This window comes from Sceloporus occidentalis, unplaced genomic scaffold, assembly GCF_023333645.1.
Source record: "Sceloporus occidentalis isolate IW3139 unplaced genomic scaffold, rSceOcc1.0.p SCAF_4, whole genome shotgun sequence".
Lineage (NCBI taxonomy): Eukaryota > Metazoa > Chordata > Lepidosauria > Squamata > Phrynosomatidae > Sceloporus > Sceloporus occidentalis.
This window is the reverse complement of record NW_028316984.1, coordinates 135201273-135216857: the sequence shown is the minus strand read 5'-3', so window position 1 is coordinate 135216857 and position 15585 is coordinate 135201273. Positions and strand designations below refer to the sequence as shown.

The 15585-nt window shown below is 43.0% G+C and overlaps 1 protein-coding gene across 1 annotated transcript in view; it reads right to left on the bottom strand.

The window, feature by feature from the left end:
• NR1H3 (nuclear receptor subfamily 1 group H member 3) overlaps positions 1-12693 on the bottom strand; it is a 56922-nt gene extending 44229 nt beyond the window's left edge. The window contains exon 1 of the mRNA XM_089521595.1: positions 12577-12693. The gene's annotated coding sequence lies outside the window, so the exon portion shown is untranslated. The remainder of the gene's footprint in view (positions 1-12576) is intronic.
• Positions 12694-15585: the final 2892 nt, after the last annotated feature.

Below are 15585 nucleotides of genomic sequence, written 5' to 3'. Positions count from 1 at the left end.
AGATATTCAAGCCCCATTCAAGCTTCCACATGTGCCATTTTGTCCCTCCTTGCTTTCCAGACAAAAATCACAGAAGTCTATAAGACATGGGGAAAGGAAGATGACAGCAGGCCAGAGCTTTGGAAAAATTACTCTCTGACTACAATTCCCAGGATCCTTCACCACTCTGACCAGGAATTATGAGATTAACAATCCAAATAAGTAATTTTTTCACACTCTGAAGAGGTTGCATGTAACAATCTATACTCTAGGAAATTCATGTTAGTCTCACTCTTTTGGCATGAGACCAAAGGTGAAGATGAACTTTCTGCAGACTTTGAACTGCCAAGTCGCATTCTCTTCTCCCAATGTCTGACATCACTACAAACACCCTACTGGAAAACTGCCCTGCAACTTAGTCAAGGATGGTTGCAATCAGGGCTTGTGCAGTGGATCCAAAAAAAGAGCCTTGAATTTTACCCAAGATGATTTCAAGTGCTCAGGCTACCCCTCTGGTTCTCCCCAAGCCCTGCTCTTCCTACATCAATGTGTTTGTCCAAACTTCAATCAGTACCTTCCCAAGACTAATTAGAACAGCCCATGTGTTTCTGAATGTGGTTGTCTGACCCTTTTTGCACATATCTATCTATGACTGTTTCTATAAAAGTGAACCTAGGTGTAGTGTAGTGGTTTGACTATTGGACTATGACTCTGGAAACCAGGGTTCAATTCCCAGCTCACTGGGTAACACCGGACAAGTCACATGCTCTCAGCCTCAGGGGAAGGCACTGGTAAACCTCCTCTGAACAAATCTTCCTAAGTAAACCCCATGATAGGGGTTAGGATCACCATAAGCCTTAGGATCACCTTAAATTGGGAACCACTTGAAGGCACACAACCACAACAACAACAACAACAACAAAGACGTCAACACCCACAGGATTGTATGTATTGCATTGATAAAAAGTAAAATTTACAATTATCTGCAAAGTTTACCTTTGTTTTTCATCTATAGTCTCTGAACCTTATCACTGAAGCTAGTCTCAGGTTGCTTCTATAAAACACTTCATACTAAAAGTTGATTAAGGATGAAGACAAAATAGATGTGGACAGTGCATGGATCTCTCACTCCAATTAAACAGCAAAGGCCAAAATTGGTCCAAACCATCTTAATAAGTGAGACGCCTCTTTAATATGGTAAAACAACCCAGAAAGAAAACTTCCATAGTCTATTATTTCTCTAGGAAAGTTAATATCAGAGAACTGAGCTATGGAAGCAATATAAATACAATGAATCAAATAACAGGAGTGGGAATCATGAGGCCCTCATATGTTATTGCATTGCAAGACTCAACAGCCTTAGACAGCATTGGTGAGAAATCTTAGGATCTGTAATCCAAAAACATCTGAAGGGCCAGGTGATTTCTACACCTCTAAAACCAGTATTCTCTATCAACTATAGGTATCAGTACAATTAAGTATAATATCTAAGTATATAAGTATATAAGTATAATTAACTAAGGGCCCATACAGACAGGCCAAAATAAAGCTGCTTCGGGTCACTTTGGAGGTATGCTGTTTAAATGATGCATGCATCCTATGAGGCCAGAAGCCACGCCAAAGCCACGCTCCAGTCCTTAGGACTGGAGTGTGGCTTTGGCGTGGCTTCTGGACTCTTAGGATGCATGCATCATTTAAACAGCATATCTCCAAAGTGACCCGAAGCAGCTTTATTTTGGCCTGTCTGTATGGGCCCTAAATTATCTCTCCTGTCCTGACCTCCTACCAAGGCTGATGGAAACATCATTCACCCAGGCTCTGATCACTGGCAGAATGGACTGCCTTTTCCCCATCCAGCAGATGCCCAGAAAAGCAGGTCATGGGAGGGGTACAATTATGGCAATAAATGTCACAACTGTGACTAAGTAGCAATCATGGATATACAACACTAGCACTATCTAGCACTATCCTGAGTGTCTATTCTCAGCTGTGTAATAATACAGTGTAAAAGTGGTTTAGTGCAATTATACAGAAAAACAAACACAATCTTTCCTTGAACTTCCTTGGAAAGGAGGCCTCCCCTGCTGCACTATCTTCCTAGGTAGGAAGAGCTATAGTATCTTGGCCTGCACAAATATTATGAAATGTTCTTTCACTTTCCAGAAATCCACTCCTCCTTATTCCTGCTTCTGACTGTTCAGATAATAACAGTGAACGTAAGCAAAATGTATCTAATGAAGAGCATGGGGCTTGGATTTTATCCTCCCTAGTCTTAACCTGAAACTGAGTTGTGCTGTATTTGCGTAAGCCTCTAATACAACCACCTTCTTTGACCACTTAAGCTCCAACTCATAATGGAGTTCCCTTACCTGACTGAAGTATGTGACCTTTAAACATTGCCCAAGAGAATGTCAACATCAGCTTTTCCCATCATTGAACTGCAGCCATGGCTAATGTAACAACCCTGGCCACAAACTCAGAGCCAGAGGAAGAGGGCAAACCAGCTGAAGCAAAGAATTCAGTGCTGCTGCCTGACATCCAGTCTGAGCTTGGTGACCAGAAACCTGCTCAGCAAAACTTGACAAAGTTATTTTTTTTACTACAGCAGGATAAGATGCTGACTGCAGGATTTGAGGAGATATAGGGGCTCAACACACCAGCCATTAAGGCCAGCCTGGGGGGCGGAGTTGGGGCATGGCGTCCACATGACGCATGCCCCAACTCTGCCTCAGGCTGGTGTGACACCGTTTGCTGCTCCACATGGCACATGGCATCACAGTGCTCCTCTGGCGCTGTGTCTACATGACGCAGTGCCAAAGGAGTGCAGAAAAGCTGTGCTCCGGCTGCTATGGTGCCTTTTCCAGATAGAACACAAATAAAAAACCATAGAGAGAAGAACCACTGATCTACATGGCAGGGAGATAATCCTTAAAGAATCTCCATCCTTTATGAACAGGAAGAAGACCTTAGGAAGTGTGGACGGGAACCTGAGGCTCATAGCAGTTCATTCCACTTCCAGTCTTTGTTGGGTCAAATTGTTTATTCAGAGTTTATTCAGAGATTGTAATCACCTTATTATTATTATTATTATTATTATTATTATTATTATTAATATAGTGCTGTAGATTTGCACACTGGCTTTTATTGCTATTTTGTCTGCATCATTCCCTTGCCTTATGTATTACCACATAGGAATGGATGAGAACAGCTAAAGAGGCAACTGCTGATCTCTTTGTTGTTGCAAAACAAGAATTCACTGTCTTATGCAACCTAAGTGGGCATGGATGCTATGAAAAGGTGGGTGGTGGGGGTTTTTTTTGTTTTTGTTTTTGTTTTTTATAAGGAAAGATTTCTCCTTTCAAATTATTGAAAACTAAGAGATATTTGAATGTTGATGAACTGGAGGATCACAAGGAGTTCTCTGACCCTTAATGGCACGAGCAGAACCAGTAGTGTGACCTGCATTGGTGTCACCTGGTGCGGGTCCTTGGAAGGGAATTTTAGGGTGACAGTGAAGGACTGCCATGACCCATTCCCTCCCCTCCTGTTGTCTTGCTTGTGTGTCGCCACTTCATGGTCATCTACTTACCACCTATACAGATGCCCACCCCAGGGCTGCCAGGGACCAGGTGGGTAGTCAGGCAGGTGAGGCAGTGGGAGAGGATGAAAGGTGTGTTAGTTGCCCCAGCTTCTTCAGTGCATTGGCTATCTTGCCCAAATCAGCAATGGCACTGCAGAAGTTGGGACAGGTGGAAGGAGAGCCCGACCTGATGTCACCCATCCTCTGAGGTGTCATCTGGTGCAGTCCACTCTCCCCACACACTCCTAATGATGTCACTAAGCAGAATCAATAATAAAGAAGCTCCAGTGAGGATGCATCTGAAGGAGACCCCCACAGGGTGATAACAGTGAAAACAGTCAGTATACACAGAAGATGTTAGTGGCAAGTCCAAACAGCAAAAGAAATAGGCCCTGATGACTTCAGCAGGAAGTAGTAGATGGCATTTCCAACTAACAAGTTGCTGGGTTTTTTTTAAAAAAAATCTTAGAAGTAATTCCTGAAAAATACAACACAGCCATGAACTAAAGCCACAGCCAGTGGTGAGGAACTTCAAGGCCCTACTGAGTTCCGCATCCAGCTCTCTGAGATTTCCCAGATGGCCACATCTCTTCTCTATGATAGGACAGGTTGCATACCTGTAACTCTAGTTCTTCAAGTGAACTCACACAACTGGGTTATCCTGTACCTATCCAGTGCCTCTTTCAGAGTGTTCTAAAGCCTTATAAAATGTTTAGGTGGCCCTATATAAGGGGCTCCCACCAAAACCAGCCAGTTCCATACGACGCCAATGCAATCCATGTGAACCAGCAGAAGCAGGAGTCAGGACACAATGAGGGGAGGACAGGCGGGATTATGTGAGTTCACAGATGACCACATGAAGAACTACAGTAACCTGTCCTTCTTAGTCGTGGTCTCTTATGACTCACACAACTGTGAGATTAGCAAGCTACAAAAAGTAGTAGGCGGGAGTGTCAGTGCAAACAATCAAGCTTTACTAAAAAAAAAATATGTATGCATTCAACATGCATAAGCATGACAACCCCTGCTCCAAGGTGTCATACAACAAGAATGATAGAATCAATGCAGTTTCAAAGGAAGACAGAATCCCTGAAAGATTAAAATACAATACCAAATCGAATCGAAACACCAGCCAGAAAAGCACTGGAGGCAGCAACCATCTTGGTGAAGTGGACTCTTTACGAGCCAATTCTTTCAAGTGTCCTTTCGAGCCAGTTCATAAGACAATTGGATAGTCAATGCCACTCACTTTAAGAAGCATTGTGAGGATATAGGCAGTCCTTTCCTCAACATCAAGTAGCAAACAGTCTATGAGAGGTACAGAAGCTGCAGTCCTGTCCACATAGAAGGCCAAATGTCCTCCATACATCAAGGCAGTGTCAATCCCTCTCACAGTCCAAAGTGGGGTCCTGAACCAGGGAAGGCAACACAATGTCCTTGTTAAGATGGAATTATGACACCACCTTTGGCAAGAAGGTGATATTGGATCTCAACACAATTCTATCGGGATGAAGCCAAAGATGTAGGTCATCCACCCACAGGGGACAAAGCTCACCAGCTCTGCTAGCACTCACAACTGCAACCAAAAGTATAGTCTTCCAGAACCATAGCTCACAGATCACAAGTTGCCATCAGTTCAAAGGTTCTCCTATAACGCTGGTCAAGAACCAAGTCCAAATCTCACTTGGGTGTCCAGCCGAACACCAGAGATGAAGGTGCTTGTAGCCTTTCAAAAACCTTTTAACCAAAGGATGTTTAAAACAAGAAGGCTTGCCAACAAACTAAAAACATGCTTAGAGATCTTGGAGATGAAAGCAGTGGAATAGTAGAATTTCCTCCCCATGGCATCAAGCTTCTTGCCCTCCTTGCAGGTGTAGAATGCAGATTGTCTGAAGCTCTCAACTGGGCAGCATTGACAATAATGGAATTAAGTTTCGGATGCTGTTCTAGAGAAGGAATTGCTGAATCAACTTCCCTGTAGACAGTCTGTAACTTACTGAAAGTGGATGGAATGGGGGACAGTGCTGACCAAGACTTCTGAATGACTTGAGTGAGATATGGAAGCATTGGTAAACCTGCAGGAGTGGTTGCTTGCCACTGAATATGCTAGAAAACCTGATCCTCAATCAGAGTGAGTTGTTGCTGAACCTTAATGTCAACAGCCTTGACCATGTGGAGCATCTGAATGACAAACATCAATTTGGGGGAAAGGGTCCATGGTGCTTAACTCAATTGGAGTAGACTTTCTAGTCAGCACAACAACATAATCAAAATCATATCCAGACCCGGACATACCAGACATTGAAGAAAGATAGATGGTCTGGCTAGAATGGCAATAGTGGAGGTAGGAGTGGATTTTCCCTTTATACCCAATGTAGTATCCTGGGGTTGAATTAGCTGAGACACTTGTGTTTCAAGCCAGTCTGCACTTCAATCTCAAAACCCAGGGTTGATGGGCAATGAGACAACTCTAGTACTGTCTTGGCCCTTCTTAGCAGGCATGGAGATGGTTTCTACCAATGTACTTGGGGCCTTCTGTTAGAGATATCAACACTCAGCAGGACCAAGGTCACTTTCTCCATGCTCGACTTTGACTTCTTCAAAGCTGAGGGTTGATGCCAAGGGCTCACTCCATCTCTTAAAATCAAAGGCTGCTGACAGTGCAAAGGCTCTTGCAGTTTCAAGGCTTGCTCTTTGCTGCATCTGGCCTGCAGTGTGAACGCTGCACAGTATGCACACAAAGCAACAATATGGGATTCACCCAATCACTGTAGGCTTCTCATACACCCATCTTGGCCCAGAATCTTAGTGCTACATTCTGCACAGTTCATAAAATAAGCCAGCAGTACCAAGAAAGCCCTGAGGTCTAGTGCGGCTAGGGAGACCACACCAATGATTGATCCTCAGAAGATGTCTTCCAATTCGAGTGCACAAATGCTGTCCCTGAGGAGGCAGCTACAGTAGAGGTCAAAAAAGATCTGGTAGGTTTCAGCAGGAGGTGGGTGGTGCTACAGCCAAAACTTTTAAAAACACTATAGAAAGCTCCCAAAAAGGCACCATGCAGGTTCACGATTGTGTGAATCACAGAGACCATGAAAAATTATTGTTTCATGCTTTCCCGTTTTTGTACACTCCCTTTCCCCATTCTAAAATCTTGAAATGCCTTTCTGAAGGCACAGTTTCCGGCAATAAGTGCTTTAAGCTAAATTATGCTGGGTTTTTTTGGTCCCACACTCTTGTCTTTGCCAGAGTGAAAACTAGAGAGGAGTCTTGTACCTTTAATAGTTGTGCAGAAGAGGGAATTTCAGTGGGTGCTGCCTGTTAGTGGGCTGCATGACAAGCAACGCATGATGAAATTCCCCTTTCCACACAACCATTAAAGGTACAGGAGCCCTCTCCAGTTTTCAATGTGGCAATTCTACTCTGGCCTCTGCAATAGCAAGTACATTTCTATACCACTTTCTGATGTACTAATTGGTTTACAAAGTATAAGTTTTGTAAGATGGGTGCTCATTTTAGCGAACTACGGAAGGAGGCCAGACTCGGTTGAACCAGAGCTGGTACTGAACTCACAATTTTGTGGTTTGTGAGTGAGTGGCTGCAGTACTGGCATGTAACCACTGTGCCGTGCCACCAGGACACCCAACCACTGGAATGCAATTCCTAAGAACTCTGAAATTGACTTTGGCATTCTCAGGTTGAAAAAGATTCTCTATTCCCACTGTAGGAAGCAGCAGATAAGAGTGAACTTAGGGCTGAGCTGACCATGGCTGGAACCCTGTTGGTCCCACTAATGTACTTACAACTGCAGTTACTCCAGGGAAGTGGATCACTTGATCCCATGGGTTGTCCTTGCCTGATCCCACGCTATGGAGATAGCTCCTCAATGAGATATAAAAACAACATGGTGGCTCCCTCCTCAGAAAATGCTATTCAGGGGCAAACAATTTCTAAGTATAGTGGGTCTGCCACATTCGCTGGGATTAGGGGCACAAAACCCCCATGAAAGTGGGAAAACCGCAAATAAAAAACCACTTTTTTTACCACAGAACACTTCTCTAGGCATTGGCAGGTGCTCCAGTCAACTCTATGATCAGCATGTACCAGATGCTGACCACAGAAATGCGCTGGAGGACCTACAAATGTTTAGAGAAGTGTTCTCTCCAGGAATCTCTAGGTCCTCCAGTGTGGTTTCTGCAGACATTGCCCACAAAGTCAAGCTGGAGGGCTTAGAGATTTCTAGAGTGAACATATTAATCAAGTCCGTGAATAATAAAATCTGTGAAGTTAAAGCTGCAAATGTGGAGGGCTGACTGCATAGAAATGTCATTTTGCCAAAGTAAAAAAAAAGTTAAATTTTTGACTACACCTTCTAGAGTCGCCCAGCCAGCATGGCCCAAAAGTTCAACTTTTCCAATTTTGCATTTCGTCTTTGTGTCTGATATGGAAATGTCATCATTTTTTTCTAATGTCCCTTTAAACCATCTAAGCCTTTTAGAGACAAGGACTAAGCCCCAGCTAGCATCTTCATTGTGATTACCCATTAATATCTTACTAACTGTTCCATACTAAACCTCTTGGCTTAAACATTAATTTCTTGAACCATATTTCTAAGTGACTAAAGTACACTATTGCTCTTGCTCTCAATGACAAAGACGGGAGATAATGATGACCACATCCAGCCAGTAAATTCAGCACAGAGTAGGGATTTGAACACTGAGCAAAGCCCAGAAGATCATTTGGCTGAATGAGTTCCAGGTTTGAGTAGGCCCTGGACAAATGGTAGAGAACTTTACAAAGTTAAGGTTTTTTGTTTGTTTGTTTGTTTGTTTTTTGTACCAAAGCTCCCAGAATCCCCTGGCCACATTTTAATTTTAAAGGGAGCTGTAGTCCAATAAAATAACTTTGCCAACCACAGTCCCTGGGAACGATACTGGGAAAATCTTTCACACAAGTCTCCTAAAGTCACAGACTAAGAAGCAAACCTTCCCATGTTTTGGGAGCTCCCGCGCTGACAGTAAATACCGCAATACACTGTGTATAGCATTATATTCCAGTTTCACTGCTATGGCTGCCTCCTGTGGAATCCTGGGATTTGCAGTTTAGGGAAGGGCTTTTAGAATTCTCAGCCAGAGACCGATTAGGCCTCACTGAACTACAAACCTCAGAATTCCACAGGTGGCAGCCATAGCAGTAAAAGTGGAATAATAGTGCTATAACAGTATAGTTACAGCATGGTGTAGTGGTTTGAACATTAGACTATGAGTGTGGAGACCAAGGTTTGAATCCTGTCTCAACCATGTAAATCCACTCTGAGCAAGTCACACTCTCTCAGCCTGAGAAGATGGAAATGGCAAACACCCTCTGGAGAAACTTGCCAAGAAAATCCCATGATAGATTTCCCTTAGGGTTGTGATAAGTTGGAAACAACTTGAAGACACACAACAACAACAACAACAATAACAATAGTATGGAATTGTATGCCAGTGGTCAACTGCAGATACAGATTACTGTGGTACAGTACTAAAATTACATAGTACTTCACACGCACACACAAGCTTTCCCAGCCAGGTGTCCCCCAGTCACATTGGACTTCACTTTCCAAAATCCCCCACCTACCTAGAGGCAATTCTGGGAGTTGCAGTCCAGCATATCTGGAGGTCCAGGGAGACAAAGCTGCCCTCTCCTATTCCCTTTTTTTGAAAATCACAAGTGAATATACAGAAATAATCCTGCTGTTAGATAAATGTCCCTCGTGTTCACATTTCTCTGTCACCCATCCCATAACCTGAACAAGTACAACCTCTGATTAAGCATAGTGGTTTGAGCATTGGACTATGACTCTGGAGACCATGGTTCAAATCCTTGCTCAACCATATAAACCAGGGGTAGGCAACCTTTTTGAGCCGGGGGCCGGGTTGCTGTCCCTCAGACAACTGGGGGGCCGAAGCCAAAATATAAATAATTAAATAATTAAATAATTTTTAAAAAATTTAAATAAATAAACAAACCGGGACAAATGTAGGACAAAATTTTCAAATAGTAGACACTTTTTTAAAAAAAAGTGGAGGACACGCAAAAAAAATTGCTGATTTTTTTAAAAATGTTAATATAAATGTTTCTGAGGCGTCTATAGACAATTGCCCCCCTTGGCCCTGCGCGCGAGAGGCCAAAGGCCCCGGCGGCAATCGGCGGCAGGACCGGGCTGGGGCCGGTCCCAAGGCCTCGCCGGGCCGCATCCGGCCCACGGGCCGCAGGTTGCCTACCCGATATAAACTCATTGGGTGATCATGGGCAAGTCACACTCTCTCAGCCCGAGAGGATGGCAATGGCAATGAAAAAAAAAGATAGGTTCACCTTAGGGTTGCCATAAATTGGAAATGACTTGAAACAACTACTTTTGCTGGTAAGGATCCCTAATCTGGTTTTTAGTTCTCACACTTCCTAGCACCATCATACCTTGCACCTTCTCTCTCACACACACTCAGATACACACCACACACACCACCTTTTACTCTATGCAAGAAAACAATGGGGGCCAGGTAATGTTCACTTTATCTCTTTGAAGCACGTTTTGCTCATGGCTTCTCTTCATTTGGGATTTGTGGTGGTGGTAGTGGTGGTGGTTGTGTGCCTTAAAGTCATTTCCGACTTATGGGGGCTCTGAGGGGACCCTATCATGGAGTTTTCTTTGCAAAGTTTCTTCATAAGGGATTTACCTTTGCCATTGCCATCCTCTGAGGCTGAGAGAGTGTGAGTCACCCAAGGTCATCCAGTGGATTTCATGGCCAAGTGGGGATTCACACCCTGGTCTCCAGAATTGTAGTCCAGCGCTGAAACCACTATGCAATACTGGCTTCACTTGGGATGACTGCCATGTATCAGGATGCCAGGAGAGCAAGCTAGTCAAGGGGCATAGAAAGAAGCCATTCCCCCAAACCTTCCTTATTCACATACACAGATGACATATGGACTTCACCTCAGGTCCAGCAGGAGGTGTTGTTGACCCCAGTCCCTTGAAGCCTCCCTACTATCACTGGGACAGGGTGACCAGAGGTCCTCTTTTTCCAGGACACATGCTCCATTTCACCCTTCTCTCCAGGAGGAATTCCCAAACGCCCTCCATTTGAAGCAGGACTCAAAAGCATAAATTTATATTTGTATCAGTGGGTTTTTAGCTATAATTCTGTAATGTCCAGAGTGACCAAGTGTCCTCCTTTTTCCATTTCAATCTCCTCTCCAGGAGGAATTCCCAAATGCCCTCCATCTGGAGGATTCGCTAAGAAGCATGGATTTATATTCATATAAATAGAAATAAATATAATATGTAACAATAAATAAAGATGTATAATATATATAAATTTATATATTATGTAAATAAATATATAAATATATACCCTATATCATACATTTGATATAATAATATTATACATATATATATAAATTTACTTATGCATCTGAAGAAGTAGACTTTAGTCTAGGAAAGCTCCTACTGCCAACTTCTTTCCTTCAGTGAGTCTCAAAGGTACTATATGTATGTATACTATGTATATATATATGTATGTGTGTATATATATATATATATATATATATATTGTGTATATTTGTGTGTGTGTGTCTGTGTGTGTATATATATATATACACACACACTTATAGCACCTTTGAGACTCACTGAAAGAAAGAAGTGTGTGTGTATACACACACACACACACACAGATATATAGATATATCTGTCCCTAGTTTCCACTCCACTAAACACATCTGAGGAAGTAAACTTTAGTCTAGGAAAGCTCCTACTGTCAACTTCTTTCTTCCAATTAGTCTCAAAGGTGCTCTATATATCTGTATTGTATATAGATATACAGTCTCTCCTTTTTTCTTGTGGACAAGGTCTGCGGTCTTGAGTATTCACTTATGGGCAACCTCTGTTATTTTCAATGGGGCACACCCTGTGGCACAGCCCCATTTCAAGTCTATAGGCCGGGGCTTGAATATAGGCAAGACTTTGTTTTTTGGGGGGGGGGGGGTCTGGAACAGATCCCCTGCAAAAGTGGAGGGTCAACTGTATAGATATATCAGTCTCTGGTTTCCACTCCACTAAATGCATCTGAGGAAGTAGATTTTATGCCAACTTCTTTCTTTCAGTTAGTCTCAAAGGTGCTCTCTCTCTCTATCTATCTATCTATCTATCTATATACACTTGTCCCTTCACATTTGCAGCTTTGACTTTTGCAGATTTGATTATCTAGGTCCTCCAGGGCAACTCTGTGGTCAACTTTAACCAAAAGTTGCAATGAAGGACGTAGAGATTCTTGGAGAGAACACTCTACTAGGCATTTGTAGCTCCTCCAGTGCAACTCTATGGTCAATGTCTGGCAGATGTTGACCACAGAGATGCACTGGAGGACCTAGAGATTCCTAGAGAGGTGTTCTCTCAGGCAAAAATATAGTGTTTTTGTCGTTTTTCCACATTCATGGGGGTCCTGTGTCCCTAACCCCAGTCAATGTGGAGGGAGGAGTGTGTGTGTTATCTGTCCCTGGTTTCCACTCCACTAAATGCATCTGAGGAAGTAGAATTCTTTCTTTCAGTTAATCTCAAAGGTGCTCGTTAGATAGATAGATAGATAGATAGACAGACAGACAGATTTGTCCCTGGTTTCCACTCCACTAAATGCATAGTCTAGGAAAGCTCCTGCTGCCAATTTCTTTCTCTCAGTGAGTCTCAAGGGTGCTGCAAGATTTCACTACAGACTGATTCCACAGCTATACCTTTGAATTTTACTTTTATGGATTTCTTTTTGGTCTAGTCCTCCATTTCTTTCCTGGGGAGGCCCTCCATGTTGGGGGGCCTGGTCCTCTTTTGGGGGCTGAGAGGAGACCCCTGGCCACCCTGCCCTAGCCCCCACTCCCAGGGGAGATGTTGTGGGGAGAGGAGTGGACTGGGCCCCATGGAGAGCAGCAGCAGCCCCAGCAGAAGGGGAGGGAGCTGAGCCCAGCAGAGCCAGCAGCAGACCCACCTGGTCCAAGGGGGCAGCAGGGCAGAAGGGGATCCGCTGTGCCCCCCAAAGTCGGTGCCACACCACGAAGCCTCCTGGCCCTGGAAGGAAGGAAGGAAAGAAAGAAGGGGAAGAGAGAGAGAAAGAGAGAGTGGGAGACACTCTGCGCACAAGTTCCACACACAAGTGATGTAAGAGGAGCAGCTGGAGCAGCAGCAGCAGCCTTAGAGTCACATGCCTGAACTTTCCCCAACTCCACCTCCTCCTCCCCCCACCTTAGACTTGCCCTGTTGCTTACTACATCCTGCAGCAGCAGGGCCAGCTTGGCAACCTGTAAACAAGAGCTATGCATGCACCACCTTCACAGGGAGACCTCGATGGGGCTCACCAAAATGCCCAATAGAAGGACTTACTAAAGCAAATGACAGTACTTGCCCATAGGGACTCATTGGAAACTACCTTCCCATAAGGAATCACTGGGGAATACTTGCCCATAGGGAATACACTGGCCATGTACTGAATGTTTCCCTAAGCGCATGTACTCTGTAATTATGCTCTGTGGGAAAGTACTGTCATTTGTTTTAGTATGTCCCCACAATACACATGTTGCAGGCTTTCCAAGCTCCACGGGCTTCTTTATCAGGCAAGGCATCACAAACTAAACAGGAGGAAAAAATGTTAGATGTTAGTCATAGGCCTGCATTTTGCTCTTTCTCAGTGAAGATGGTATGGAGGGGGCATATCCCTCCTTCTTCTGACCATCTGGCAACTAGGAAATTTTCAAAGTCCAGGAAAGTTGACATCCATTTGCAACACACAAAAAAAGATCCTTCCTTTGGAATCCAACATGTCTCCATCTTTAGTGATGTTAAATGACTAAATGACTAACATCTTCCCTTTTCCCCCCTCCTGTTCGGTTTCTAACACTTTGCCTGATGAAGAAGTCAGTGAAGCTTCAAAAGCTTGCAACATGTATATTGTGTATTTGGGTTGGCCAGTAAAGGTATCACTGTTTGGCGGATTTTTGTTGTTACTGGAATTGCTATATGACCAACAAGGCTACCCCTGGAGATTTTTATATAGATAGATAGATAGATAGGTAGGTAGACAGATAGATAGATAGACCACATACGCACATAGACACACATTACTCTTGAGGGCCAATGCCTTTCTCATCATTATCATTAGGGGAGTCACTAAGGGGGTGCAAGGGCTGCAGACCAGACAGCATGACACCCTAAGACAGTGGTTCCCAAATTTTGGGAACCGCCAGGTGTTTTGGACTTCAACTCCCATAAGCCCCAACCAGGTTGGCCAACTGTCAGGAATTATGGGAGCTGGAGTTTGGGAAGCACTGCCCTGAGGGGTGGAGATGATTGCTCCCCAAACATCTGACTTTCGGTAGGAAGTGGCTGCAGTGTTTGTCCTTTTCAAATGCTGAAGAGATGGGCTGAGGCTCAGTGGGAAGAGAAAACACAGGCACCAAGGTTTTTGGTTTTTTTTAATTAAAAATTTAAGTTTTAAAAATGAAAGTCTAATTTTTTTCAATTTTAAAAATTAATTTATTTTTAAAATATTAAATTGTAAAATTTTAAGTTTTAAAAAAGTTAAATGTTATTTTTTTTAATTTTTAAAAAATAATTTTAATTTTTAAAAAATATATATTATTAAATTTTCTTTGAAAACACCACATCTCACCAAATGTTCACGTTAACCACATGAAACAATGTACATGTAAATACATTTAGGCTGTGCATATGATATTGCAATTTAAAGGTATCATTTTAATTTTGCTAGTATTTGTTTATGTCACAACTACTGCCATTACATTATGATATATACAATATGGTATGGGATAATATCATATGATGAAAATTATATGATATATGATCCCATATGATATCATGATACGACAGATGATACACAATATCATATGATGGTACGATATGACATGATATATGGTTTTTGTACTAATTATGATTACGATTTATGAGTAACATTAGAACAAAAAAAAATACTAAGGATTCGGTATGGTGTAATATGGGGGAGGCCAATGGGGAGGGTGACACCATGGGTTACTGCACTGACTAATCCAACCAAAGTGACACCATTTATCATCATCATCAGGCATCCCTGAACCCTGTGGTTGCCATGCCACTTGCTTCTTTTGTCTAATGAAATCTGTCACATTCTGAACTGGTTTGGACCCAGTCACTCTCCCAAACTTCACTGGCCAGTAGGAGAAAAACATACAGTAGGTTGATCCACAAGATAGACATCCAGGTGCATTTGCAAGCGGGGCCTTTTGTTGTTGTTGTTCCTTGATTTCAGTGACTCAGGATCCATCTGGGTATATCAGGTGCTGTAGGCTATATTTCAGAGGAACGAACTGGCCAAACCACCCCTAAAGATTCCTTGCCTAAGAAAACCCTATGAAATCCATGGGGTCACCATAAGTCAACAAGCAACTTGAAGGCACACATGCACACGCACTCTACTGGCATCATAAAAGCATGTTACAAATGTGAACGTGTGAAGTAAAAATCTGTATTGTACTCAGGTGTGTTTACCTGCCACCTCTGCCAGGACTAGTCCTATCTTTAAGTAGTGCACAGGCATCTTGTAGTACCTTTGAGACTAACTGGAGAAAAGCAAAAGCAAAAACCTTCGTAGACTTGAGCCTACTTCCTTTTATGCATGTTGGTGCAAGGTCGTTGCCTGAAATGGAGGATGCTAAAGCAACTTCCACCTGATATAGAAGAGACAGTGAATTGTGGGGGGGGGGGGGGGAATGCTGAGAGTACATAGCCATGAAGAATTCAAAGACCTAGCTGTGTTAGTCTGGAAAATCTGTATACAAAGGGATCTTGTAACGCATTTGAGACTAACTAGCATGGGCTTTGTACACTGAAGTCTACATCCTCTGATACATGATGTGGATGGTCCAAGGACAGACCTATACAAGCAGGCTTTGTCTGAGAATTACAAAAATTTTAATAGAATCATGGAATCATAGAATCATAGAGTTGG